This window comes from Gavialis gangeticus, unplaced genomic scaffold (genome assembly GCF_001723915.1).
Source record: "Gavialis gangeticus isolate Ggan-Ray unplaced genomic scaffold, GavGan_comp1, whole genome shotgun sequence".
NCBI lineage: Eukaryota > Metazoa > Chordata > Crocodylia > Gavialidae > Gavialis > Gavialis gangeticus.
In genome coordinates, this window is record NW_017729022.1 from 178351781 (window position 1) to 178359975 (window position 8195).

General features: G+C 36.5%; 2 long non-coding RNA genes across 6 annotated transcripts in view; one reads left to right on the forward strand and one right to left on the reverse strand.

Annotated features, from left to right (window-relative positions):
* LOC109296929 overlaps nucleotides 1-8195 on the reverse strand; it is a 70008-nt gene that overhangs the window by 51088 nt on the left and 10725 nt on the right. For 2 of the 3 annotated variants that reach the window (XR_002097104.1, XR_002097105.1), the window contains exon 3: nucleotides 3660-5863. This is a non-coding gene — a long non-coding RNA (uncharacterized LOC109296929). Of the gene's footprint in view, nucleotides 1-2718; nucleotides 2972-3659; nucleotides 5864-8195 lie in introns of those variants that run through there. The other variant, XR_002097106.1, reaches the window with a different exon arrangement.
* The window catches only part of LOC109296931, a 17796-nt gene continuing 12565 nt past the window's right edge, over nucleotides 2965-8195 (forward strand). Inside the window, exons 1-2 of one of the 3 annotated variants that reach the window (XR_002097109.1) lie at nucleotides 2965-3424; nucleotides 6151-6251. This is a non-coding gene — a long non-coding RNA (uncharacterized LOC109296931). Of the gene's footprint in view, nucleotides 3425-6150; nucleotides 7335-8195 lie in introns of those variants that run through there. The other 2 variants (XR_002097108.1, XR_002097107.1) reach the window with 2 other exon arrangements.

Genomic DNA, 8195 nt, shown 5'->3' on the forward strand with positions numbered 1-8195 from the left:
AAGAGGAAGTGAATGCACAGCCAGGGAGCCCTGCCCTAGTGCCCCCCCCCCCGCTTCTGGCCTGAGCTGCTTGGGGCATGTGGCTGCATTTCTTGTATTAAAGGTAAATGTCTGTTCACTCCTGTTTCAATTTATCTGCACATCTTTAACTAACTAACCTGTAAAGACTGAATTGATTCAGCTTTGGGCTTGTTTGTGGCTCTTGCTGTATCTTCCTCTAGTCTCAGCATTAAAGGTTACTACTCATCTGGTGGGGAGGGGGGAAGGGGGAAACCTTGTACAAGGCACACTAAGTGTCTCAATCCTGCTCAGTTCAGAGGCCTCCCAAAGAAAGGATGGTCTTAGGATAACTAGAGGCCACACAGACCGAAAGGTATGTAACAATCCATTTATCACTTTGCAAATATTAGTGCTGTTCGCATTTGCTGCAGCAATAATTCTTCCTGAAAATTGGTGAGGTGACTAATAACAATGTTATTTATTCTAAGACCTTGGAACTGAGAAGCAATAACAGGGGGACAGTTCCCTTGAAAGCTTCTGAAGTCCTGGGAATGAAATGGCAAGGAAAAAGAAAACACAACTAAACAAGGTCTTGAAGAGAGAAAAGCGTGTTATAAAGCAATAGAAACCACTTATTAAATTTTGTTTCCTCAAAGGCAATAACATGCATTTTGTAATGATTTGTATATAAACAATGAAAAAAAAAGTGAGTGAACATTCCAGGTTCATTTTTAGTGGCAAATATTAAGAGGTGACTAGAGATTTCACCCCCATTCCCCTGCCTCCCTCCCGAAGAGGTTATTCTAAAGGTTTGTTGGCATTTAATTTTTGTTTCTAGGGAAGTGCCTGCTTCACCACAGAGTCTGTTTGTTCTCTTTTTCTTTTCTTTTATTTTTTTTTCCACATTGCTTATCTGAATATATAAGCCTGCCCTTTGCTCAGATTTATGGGTTGGGGCAGTGCTGTGTGTATTTACAGTCTCCTGACCTGAGGACCTGGAGCTGAACAAGAGAAGGAGGAAACCAGGGCCTGTTCCATAAACAGAGACAGATATGAGGGGGAGGTAGGAGGCATTGCTAGCACTTAACATTTTTAACTATTTGGCCAAGTGAAGGAATTAGTGATTAGATTAAAGAAAGAGGAAAATGAGAAACATAGCTAAAGATTTTGAAGTTGTGTATATCTACTTTGGATTCTGGGTGTTTTCAATATTGGATATCAAGAAAAGAAACTGCAAGTTTTAAAGAAGATTTAAAAAAAAGTTCTAGGGCAAAATGAAATAAGGATTTAAACAAAATTGTATAACACAAAAGCATGTCCATCAGAACTCTGCTTTCTTTGGTTTAAACAGAAGAATCTTTTAAAAAACTAATTGCATTTAGAGTAGGTAGATGTCTATGTTTATGCAGCTACTAATTGCCTCAGATTAGGTTTTTAAAACATTACTTGATGATAAATATTTCTGAGTTTGTGTCTATCGCCTAGTTTATAGATAGAGATTCAGTTCAGATGGGACGTAGTACAAAGATCCCTGGGAGTTACTTGACATCTCTGACATTCAAAGCAACAAACGTGGCAAAAACCTCTGGAAAATAAATAAGCAAATGAAATGCAACATACATGGAGGTCACAACATAGCATAAGTATATCAAGATGATGAACAGCTTTGATGAAAATGGTAAACAAAACCACCTTCTCTTCCTGCAGTTTGTTTTACATTGCAATAAACCATTGACTCTATAACCTATCAGAACATGCTGAGATTTTATGCATCATTTCCAGCTAGTATTTGAACATTTGGTTTAAAGTAGTCATGAACTATAATTAATGGGATTTTTTTTCTGATAAAAACACACTTCATTGTATGTTGTTACCTGTCAGTCCAGAACTATGGAGATGGCACACTTTCATAGTAGGTTTTCTGTTTGGGGATTTTATTTATTTTTTAATTTTAGGGGTTGAGGATTTTTTTCCTTCTGCTTTAATTCTAAATAAACTTTTGCCCCTAGTAGTGAGGCACGGAAGTTAGTTCAGGCTTTGCTGTTTGATATAGTTTCACTAGCCTGTATTACTAAAAAATCATTTGTAAGTGGCAAGTTGAAGTAATACTAAAACTGCAACTAGATTGTGATTGCAATAATACAAATTTGGTCAGAATGTTTATTTAGCCTTCAACTACAAGAGTCAATACCATAGGTTAAACTATGGAAATGACATTGAAAATGTGGTATTATTAGCATTAATAGAAAGTGAGAACTACAAACTTGGGAGACATAAGTGGAAGACTAGTTGGTTAGTACAACATGAAGGTGTATTGTATCATATATATGTAGATATAAAGAAATATATGATCTTAGCCTGAAATAGGCTAAGAAGATAATCTACTGTTAAAGCAATATCTTAGCAGGGCATTATTCCTTATTGTTTCTCCCCCCCCACCCTTTATAGAGTTAGAATAAAAATTTCTATTTTCTTGAATGAAGGCATTGCTGACAGTGGATTCAGATGAGTAAAGAGCATCCATGAGAATTTGGGGGGGGCTATTACATTGCTGAGAAAATGCTTTTCTTTATTGTTTCTGCTGAGCTCCATTTGCCAATCAAATAATTTTCTTTTCTAATATGGTACAGATCATAGCAACAGCATTTTCGGATGTAACCATTTTGATCAGAGGCCTAACTCGGTCGGCCAGAAAAAAAAAAGGCACCACAAAGAACATTGAGATGAATGGCTCTATTTTATGAGCCATAAAAGTTTTATTCATCTTGACACTGAAACAGGTTTAGGCAGTGAGTTGACAAGCCTTAAATAAATAAGTGGAATTAATTCCCTAGCTCTTGAAACAATAGAAGCATGCATGTAGCACTGAGAGCTAGCCCATTGTTTCCTGTTGCTGCTTGATATTGATATTATTTGTGTTTTTCTGTGTGGCTTCCTCAGGGGCCTGGTTGATCCACTTCAGATTCTTCCCCTGTTTTATTAGAGGTTGAAAAAGGTTCAAGACCTGGTTGTACCACTGCTCCCACCGACAGCTAAGGAACCAGTTTGGCGTCTGGTTTGTCTGTTGTTTTACTGCTGACCTTCAAATCAACTTTAACCCCTGACCCCTGGAGACATCTATCATGACAAGAGGCTGTTTAACACAAATGGTGCCCATTTATAGGGGAAGAGAGTCAGAAGATTTCCTTTTTATGAAGAATTTGGTTTTTCACCCCTCTTTTCTCAGTCACCACAGGTGAAATCCCTCCTAGCAGCTGGCTTATGAAATAATGTGAGGGGAGGCCTTAATGAGCTGAAAGCACCCTCAGCTGGAGATAAATATATGCAAATGAGATGCACAAACAAAGGAGCCTGGACAGAGAAATATCTGCAATTCCAGCAAAATGCTGCCTGCAGCTAGAAGATGAACAGCTTTGATAAAATGGTAACAAAAAGCACCTTTTTATCCTCCAGCTTGTTTTACATTGCAATAGACCATTGTTATTGTAACCCATCGGAGCATGCAGAGGTTTTCTGCACTGTTTCAAAAAAACTGTTTAAACATTTGTTTTTAAGGCATTCATGAGATATAATCAGTGTGTGCGTGTGTTTGTTTTGAGGTTTTCTCTCTCTCTGTCTCTCTTTTTTCCTTTAGATGTTTTTTGCAGTTATTATTTTACCTGTTGGTCGTTTTGTTGCGTTAATGACAGGGTTTTTGTTGTACCGTTTCACATAGAGGTGAATGCTTCTTCCGAAAAGCACACGTTCTTTAAAATGCTATCAAGAGGAGAATGTACAAGTTGACAAGTAGTAAGAATCAGCGTTGTGGGGGGAGTTAAAAAAAAGCAGACTCTTGAACATTCATGAAGCAGCACCCAAACAGTCAGCTTTAATGAAGGCAATCAAGTCTGTAAAGCTAATTCAAAGACAGACATCTAACATGCTGATTTTAATAAGCTTTTAAAAGGCAATCTCTAACTTTTAAAAGTCTCTCTTTTTAATTTAATTGTTTTTGGTTCATATATTGCCAAAACAAACACAGCCACTAAAATATGTTTTCAATATGTATAAATGGTGTATCTAGACAATGTTTGAAATTAGTCTTGTATTTTTTATTTTATTTTGGATGGGGAGGGGGAAAAGAAATTACTTCAAATGAGGTTAAGAAATTCTCCAAGCATTATTAAGCCATGTTATTTTTTTGTAATCTTAATTCGTTTGAGGTGTATAAATATTAATGTATATAGACTTGCCTACAGACATCCTTTAAAAAAACTGACTCCTTCACCTACACCCAGGTTTACTAACATGTAGGTGAAGCAAACACATGGGCAGATATTACACCAGTGCTATTAAACTGCTAACCTTATCTTTATAATGGAGTTAAATGGATCATAAGAAAAGCAAGAATATTATTAAACTTAGACAAGTTACTTCAGGCATTTATTCAAAGATCTAACCCTAACTTTTGTGTCTGGCAACAACAAAAAAAGACATACCTAAAAAAATTGTTTAGTGTGTTATATGGTTGTGGCACTTTTACATACTACGGTAGATGAATGTCAGATATCTCCATGTCAAGCAGATTTCCTAATTTGTCATTGACATCCCTTGTTGCTTTTAGGGCCAGATTTAGGAGTCATAAGTTTAATTTATGTGGTTATCCACTGGAATGGTTTTCTATATACTTTTTTATACGACCTCTAAAGCATCACCCAAAGTTCTCAGTTTGGTATTAGAGTCACATCAAGTTCAGAATTTGAAGAGTTAACAGAAACTTGGTTATAATATGAAGGTTTTTCCTCCAGCCCAGGTTTGAAGCCGCATAATTATGCTCAACTGCTGTTGTTTGGAAAGGGCAAACAGCATCTTAGGCACAGAACAATGAAATTACAGCTGAGATTTAGGTTAGCAAAAGCCGTCTTCTGCAGGCTTTTATGATTCATTATTTCCCATTAAATACAGTATTAGAAGTGTACACCAGATAGCTCATGGTTGCTGCTCTCAGAGCACATTATCTATATTACACAGGTCTGGGGAGCAGAATTAGAAAACTTTGGGGGAATGAGCAATATGTGTTTGCTGATAGAAGTACCATATGGCTCATCTTCCTCAATTGCTTTCATTGCGACTCTGATGCTGGAGAAATTAAAGTTTTATTTGATGTGGCACAGCTTAATGAACTGTCTTCTGTTAGGAAAATTGAATATGTTTCCTGTTATTTGAGCACAGAGCCCTCATGGTTTTGGCTGATGAGGGATGCATTATGTATTGTTTATTTAGCATTTTGAAAACAAAAGGATGATATCGGAGGTAAAATTGATTACTGCAGGATGTGTTATATAATCACATTTTTCTTTTTCTCTTTTTTTTTAAATTTACAGTCCTGCTTATTATTTTAATGACAAGATCATTCTAGATCTCTGAAAGGGCCTTTGATACCCGCTACCTGGAATGTGTTTTATCTATAAGCAGCCTTATAATTCTTAAAGCTTGTGGAATAATATTTTGGAAGACAATGTACGTAAACTTGATTGGGGAACATCTATAGGGCTTTTTTGCAAGCTGTGAATGTTTCAACAGTGGGTTTATGTATGTTCTACCTGTGTTTTTAAAGGAATTGCTGTACCTTTTTGATAATTGGATGAGACAGCCACAAAGGAAAACTTAGACGTTGGTAATGCAAACTCCCACATTTTTAATTTTTAAATATGCAAGAGAGGTTTTTGACTATACAGCCATACTGTAGAGAAAATACTTCACTTCAGTAAGGTCAAAATAGAAGGGGAAGGAGAAGATATGTATGATGTACCAGGTAACATATGACCTATGTTCTCTGCTGGCGGAACTCCATTCAGCAAGAACTTGGTCCCATGAAGTTAGTCTGAAAAGACAGTTAAAAATAATAGAAAGTATTCTTGATACAAATTGCGTATCTGTTTTTAAAGAAAAGTGATTGAGGCACAAGTCTGCATTAATAGCAATAAATCAAACAATTTAAGGGACTATGCACACCAATTTTTTTAAAGTTTATGGGGAGGGAGCTATATTTTAATTCTGCAAATGAAAATCTGAAACATTTCTGAAGGACTTCATTCCTCAGAAATTTAACTTTTAATCACTGTAAATATTTTTCCATTCCCTTTCACACTTCTGTTCCAATGACTCAAGAATACTGATCTTCAAAACTAGGAGGGAAATGAGGGGTTTAAAAAAAACTGTACAAATGAACCAACTCTCTTTCCTGACACATACCCTTTTCTGACAAAAAGGTAATTTATCTTATGTGTCTTGTGATGTTTTGAGGATTCTGGCAACTGTGCCTGTTAAACAAACTCTTCTAGGAATCTAAATACAGTCCATTAAAAGAGAAATGTCCAGCATGTTTATAGCCATTGGAGCAGAGCTGCAGTCCTTACTCAGGCAAAATTCCCATTGACGTCAGAAGGAGTGTTGCTTATGCGAAGACTTCAAAATTTTACCCAAAGGGTTCTTTAAAAAAAAAAAAATCACTGGCATTTGTAGGAGGATATTGCTCTTCAAATGTCTTGGAGCAAAGTGGTTAAGCAAAGCCTGCACAAACACTGACTAAATATTTTCCATTCTGTATAGCTCTTCAAACAGCTCGCTGCAGTATTTTCATGTAATCTCAAAAATATATATAAATTATAGTTTAGGGGAGAGAGAAAAAAGTACATTACACCCAATGCTGAAAACACAAAAAACTTCATTTTCAGACAGATATATTTCCTGGAAAAGTAAACGGTACATTTTTATGAAACGCTGTTCCATGACAGGAGTCTCCTTTGAGGAACACCATTATGCATTGTTATCAGCATGGCGTAATTTGACTGTTGACAAAGTATCTGTGGCAGTGAGAATGAAAGCAGTTAGAAGTGTGGCGGATTGTAATCAAGAAGATGCTTAGCTGTGCAACACTGCATCTTGAGCAGATTTGAATCAACATTGCCTTGAGGGGACACACACATACAAAAAAAGTCCATTAATTTTTAGTGGGAAAATTAGAGTGGCACTTGATGAAGTGAAATTTGACATGCGTTAATTGCTCTGCAGCTCTTCTAATTAGAGATTTTCAAATTCTTTTACTGCTGTCAGACTGATGGCACATTGTCTTGCTGGACAAATAGTAAAATTGCAAATTGGGCTGATCAAGAAGTTGTACTTAGGGATACTGGACTCTCCCCCACACCACCCCCCTCACTTTTTTTTCTTTTTTGTTTGATCACATTTTCTGTTTCTGATTTTTGTGGAAGAATTCTAAGTGCTATGGCCAATACCACCTAATGCAGGAATGTTGAGGGAGAAGAAGGGTTTTATTGTTCTCATCCCTAATAAATAAGAATAAATTCAGCTGAGCTTGCAAAAAACGTGAACCCAAAAGCAAAAGGAACTGAAACTAGCATGATGGGTAGATGAAACTTTTTTTATCTTACCTAAATGTATTAGCTTTTCAAACATGTTTCATTTATTGAAAAAAATAATGCAGCTAATTATTTTTACTATTTTGATGTAGGCAATGAGTTGCAGAGAATGGAAATCAGGTTCCCATTCACACTTTCAACTTGCCTGAAACATAAAATATCAAGACTGCATTTTACCCCTTTATATTTAAAAAAAAAAGTCAGTAGAATGTTGTCCAAACACAAGTATTGTGCCAAATCTAAAATAATGATTTTAGCGCCTTTTTTCCTCGATTCCCTTCTCCCTTGCTTAGCCTTTGAACCTCCCTTAATTCATTAACATATTGAATTTTTTCAATTTTCCATTTTCTTGCAATAACAATATTAATGCCGGGGCCAAGGCTTGATTGGAGCTAAATTACTTGTTACCTGCTGGCATTTATTTATATGGCATTGAATTATAAAGCTTTGCTATTGTCATGCCTGGGGCGAATTGTTTATGACACCAGTAATAGGAGTAATTGTTATTGTTGAAATTACCTGTCAGCTACCCATAGCAGTGGCCCTTGTCCCACTGACAAATAGTGACAGGGGAGAGGGATCCTCCACGCGTCCTCCTGATGACTTCTCCTCTGATAATAAGGAGTGCAGGGCCTCTGATAATTTGCCTGTCACTGTTGAGTGCAGCTCAGAGAGAGTTGGCCAAATTGTTGTCATTCACTTTGACAAAGACAGCAAAATGCACTGGTGCAGGAGGAGGATTATCAAAATAAATGAAATCGCTTAAACATCCTT